The sequence below is a fragment of the Mus caroli genome, chromosome 4 (genome assembly GCF_900094665.2).
Source record: "Mus caroli chromosome 4, CAROLI_EIJ_v1.1, whole genome shotgun sequence".
Taxonomy (NCBI): Eukaryota; Metazoa; Chordata; class Mammalia; order Rodentia; family Muridae; genus Mus; species Mus caroli.
In genome coordinates, this window is record NC_034573.1 from 17,789,824 (window position 1) to 17,795,166 (window position 5,343).

Consider the following 5,343-nt stretch of genomic DNA (forward strand, 5'->3'; position numbering starts at 1 on the left):
ACACACACACACACACACACACACACACACACATACACACACACACCAGCTTGAACAACACTCAAATGTAATATAAAATAAGCATTTCTCTAAACGTGATGGTTCTATAAATATGAAAAGGAGAATCTGACTCTGGAAGAACCCAAGTTCTCAGGAAAAACCTCGAGTACCATCTCTTCAGAAAAGCCTTCCTTGGTATCTCCACCTAAATTAGATGCATCCCACCAAAGTCACTGCCCCAGCTACTGACTCTGCAAGCTCCTGCTTTGTTTCCTCTGTAGGGTTTAAATCAGTCTAATACCCCCCATTTGTGTCTAAAGTCTTTCACCACAAATCTGAGGTCAAGGAGAGCAGACAATGGCTGGTTTTCTCTTTATTCCATCACCATTCTTTGTCCAGAACCTGTTCATGGAAGACAATTAATATTTTTCTATTGAGCAGAATCAACTGTCCCACAACAATAGCTTTAAGACATTGATCAGTGAAAGTGTTCGCCTTGTGAACAGTTGACCTCAGAACTGTCCCATATTATTGGGCTCTGACAACCTTTATTTTTTTTTTATATGTATTTATTTTATCTCATGTGCATGAGTGCTTGGCCTGAATGTATGTCTTAGTGCCATGTTCATTCCTGGTGCTCGTGGAAGTCAGAAGAGCATGTCAGATCCTCCAGTATATTATATATTAGTATATTATATATACCAATATATTATATATGCCAGCATAATCCACTGGTATTATGGGAGGTTATAAATGGTCATGTGGGTACTGGGAACTGAACCCAGGTCCTCTTTAAGGTCATTTTCTTTTGCTTCAGCTGTGTTGGAATACTCAGGACCTGCTGTAGTAAGACAGCTGTTCTCTGTTGGTGACATATTACCTTGGCTGTTATTTATTGTTGTCTTAGACTTGTGGCTAGACATCTGGGTTGGGGATTATTATAAGTCTAGGTGCCTGTGATGGTTCAAATATGCTTGTCCCAGAGAATGTCACTATTAGGGGGAGTGGCTTTGTTGGCATAGGTGTGGCATTTTGGAGAAATTGTGTCACTGTGGGCGTGGGCTATAAGACCCTCATCCTAGCTGCCTGGAAATCAGTCTTTTCCTAGCCCTCAGATTAAGTTGTAGAACTCTCAGCTCCTCCTGCCCCATGTCTGCCTGGATGCTGCCATGCTCCCACATTGATGATAATGAAGTTCTGAACCTGTAAGCCAGCACCAATTAAATGTCCTTATAAGAAATGCCTTGGTCATGGTGTCTGTTCATAGCAGTAAAACCCTAATTTCTGTGTTTGTCTTTGTTGGATGGATGTTTTGTTCCTTGGTTTCTATTTTCTCTCTGATATTATATTCACTGGGGCCTTAAGTTCTAATAGTTGTGACCTCTTGTCTAGTAGGCAGCTTCTGGTGAATGTGGGAGCTGGACTTCTGGTGGCTAATATAGTCTTTATTTGAGGGGGTAGAGAAATCTCTGTCAGAGTTTAGATTGGGACATGGTGATAAGGAGGGGAAGGGGGTTTGGCATATTGATGGGTGGGTACCAAGAGTTTAGAGGAGGATCAAGTGTAGGTGGCTTATATGGAGTTCTGGTGTCAGTATCCCACAATGCAATTAAATCTAAAACTCACAGAAAATGAATCTCTATCAACTATACAAACTCACAGAGAATAAACAAACACTGCTGAATGACAAATTGATCAAAAATGAAATCAAGAAATAAATTAAAAAATTCTTCTGCTAAGTAGAAATGAAAGTATAACAACGTCCCCCAGGACACGTTAGAAGCAAATCTAGTAAGGAGATTTATAACTCCTAGCATCTATGCTAAAAAGCAGTAATAGTACAAATAAAAATAAAAACCTTCATGATACAGTTCAAGAACTTGGCAATATAAGAACTACCCAAAGCCAACTACAGGATACATGAAGAAAAACCAAAAATCAGGTCAGAGGTTAAGCAAATAGAAACAAAGAACAATACAGAGAATCAATGGATCTCAGAATTGGTTCTTAGAAAAGAAAAACAAAATTGACAGACCCTTAGCTCAATTGATCAAAAGAAAGAAAGAGGATTGGCAAGTTAACAGATTCAGAGACAAACAGGATAATAGGATATCATGCACCCAAAAAATGCAGAATTCTATAAAGGCAAACTTTAATTCCTTTACTTCATAAAGTTAGCACGCAAAAATGGATGTGATTCTGAATTCATCCAGATGACCAAAATTAAGCTATGAAGTGATCAGCAGCATAAATAGACACAAAAAGGTGATTGAAACAACAACAACAACAATAATAACAATAACAAAAAGCATTCTGATTTTTAAAAAGCCCTGCACCAGATAGATTCCCAGTAGAATTATACCAGACTTTCAAAGAACTAGAAAAAGTAATTATAAAACAAACACTCAGAAAAAAAAAAGTAAGAAGGAATGAAAAAAGAAGAAAGATGGAAAATGACCATTTAGCACTTGCAAATTTCTTCTACAAGTTCAGTAGGCCTCTAATACTCAAATATCAAGCAAGCTAAGGACACAACTAAAAAAAAAAAAAAAAGACCGTAAACCTACAGGCCAATTCATCCCATGAAAATACATGCTGACATGGTGTGGATTGATGCTTGTTTTTCTGCTCCCTCAAGAAGGGTGCCCATACTCAGATGAGGTTAGGTGAAATCTTAATCAGCAGATAAGGCTAAAGCCTGTGATTGGAAAGAAAGGCAAAGCTGAAAGTTTTAGAGAGGGGGGGCGGGAGGGAGAGAGACAGAGAGACAGAGACAGAGAGAGACAGAGACAGAGAGAGACAGAGACAGAGAGACAGAGAGACAGAGAGACAGAGAGACAGAGAGAGAGAGACAGAGAGAGAGGATGAACCAGAAGGAGAAGATGGAGCTGACCCACGTAGTCTGGAGAAGCCGCAAGTAGCTATGGATTTCATTTCATAGTGTAGGGTACATTTGCCCAATCTAGGTGTGCAGCTTGTATTTATATCAATTGAGTTTTGTGTTGTTCTCGAGGGCATTTTGGGGTTGGAGATTTACAGTTATAAATCTGGCTGGTTGTTACAAGTATCTAGTGTTATCACTTTCCGGGGCTAAGGAGATCTGAGCGAGCAGCAGCCGGCTGGCTTTCTACAGGCTAGCCACAGGTGGCAGATGGCCTAGGAAGTGTGAGTGGTTTGGCAGCAAGCCAGCTGCAGGAACCATGGGGGCCATCATTCAGCCAATGCTTCACTGGCTTAGCGTGGTTTGATTTTTAAAACTACATGCTACACCAACGTTCTCAATGAAATACTTGCAAACTGTATACAGGAATCTATCTAGATGGTCATTATCATGATCAAGTTGGGTTTGTCCTGGATACTCAGGTGTGGTTTAACACACGTGAAACAACAAAATAAGAAACCATATAAATTACCTCAAAGACAAATGGTCACGTGAATTATATCAATAGATGTAAAAAACACATTTCAGAGAATTCAATATGCCTTCATGAGAGAGTAGGATTATAGGGAACATACTGCAACACAATAGAGGCTGTATAGAGACACTCCTAGCTAATATCATCCTAAGTGTGTAAAACTCCAAAGCAATCCCAGTAAAATCAGGAATTAGGAGATGGGGGCTCTCTACTATCCATACTCAATTTCTCTCTCTCTTTTTTTAATGTTTTATTGGTTCTTTGTGATATTTCATATCATACAACCCAATCCTATTCATCTTTCCCTCCCCTGATTCTTGCCCTTCTCCCTTGCAACTTCCCTTCAACAAAGAAAACAATCAGGTGTGGTAAATCTGTAGTGTTCCGCAGTACACCCTTTTGTCCGCACTTCTTTGCTTGCAGATATTGAGTGTAATGACTTGGAGATCTGGTATGAGGCCTCAGGCTTCTACTGCTATATCAGTATTGGAACCTTGGGGGGACTTGTTTTGAATATCCTGGTTTTGCCCTGTGTCATGGGTATCCTGTAGCTCTGGGTGTGTATGACTGGGCCCTTCACACACTTCCACAGTTCATGGATGGGGTAGATGTTGGTGTGGACTAATTTAAAGCCAGATTATGGGGGCCTGAGAGTTATTGGACCTGGTGAGCCCATTGCTCTGACCACCTCAGGGCTGTCTCATCAGCAACACTGCACAAGCAGAACCAGCTCTCTCCTGCTGTCTAGACAAGGTACAGGGCCTGTTTTGAGTGTTGCAGCTGGTGAAGGGAATGGTCAGTTCTACTGCTCTGATGACTCCAGGATCATCTCTTTCACCTGCCATCAATGGCAAAAGACAAAAAGTGTATGTGTGTGTGTGTGTGTGTGTGTGTGTCCTTTGTCCACTCCATTTCCCAGCATTCAAGAGGCAGAGGTGGCTTTGCTCTATGATAATGCCCTCTGGACCGGTTTTATTGCAATCTCCACAAGCTCTACTGTGATGCCCAGGCAAGGTGGACAGACTGCTTTCCTAACGGCTACAGCAGGGGAGGGGTAAGCCAGTTCTTCTCTTCTCATGACCCCAGACACCACTTGGGAGATGAATGGCAGGGCTAGATCTCCCATACTTGTCTCCCTGGAGCCAGCCCACCTGAAATTCCCTCAATATATGGGGCTTGATCTTTTGAGTACTGCACCTGGCTAGGGGTGGGGTCACCTCTCCTACTCTTATACCTCCCAAGACAGCTCTCCCACGATGTACAGTTGAGGGATGGTGTCAATTCTTCACAGCCCACAGACATCTACATGTTCCCAGTTGACAAACCAGACCAGGGAAAACTGCCTTGCCTTTGGTAACCTTACTGCTACAGGATCATGTATCCAGACATGCCTCCTGGTGGCAGCACTGGACAGGGTCCCACCATGGTCTAGGTGGCATCACTGGATACTCACATCTGACTCTTCCTCACTCCTTTCAAATCTCCATTTCTGCCTCAATTCATTGTGCCCACATCCTTTTGTTTCTTTCTATTCCATTTCTCCATTACTTACGAGGTCTTCTCAGGAGGGCTATGCCCGAGTCACACATTCTGGCATGGGGCATGGAGCCATCCTGGTCTGAACCCCTAGACCTGTGAGGCACCAGGCTGGTGGTCATCTAAGGCTAGCTCTGTGTCTGGGCCCTATGGCACTGGTCTGGTGGTTGTCAACAGACTCACTCCTGTCTTGGACTCCTGGACCCAGGCAGGGTTATTCTAGTCCTTAGCTTGCTCCCCATCCTGGGAGCCCATTCAGGCCTGACTGGCATCAAATTGGTGGTCATCTCAGTTTAGCTGTCGAAGCCCCCTGGCTCTGAACAGGTATTGTCTCAGGTTTTATATATATATATATATATATATATATATATATATATATATATATATATAT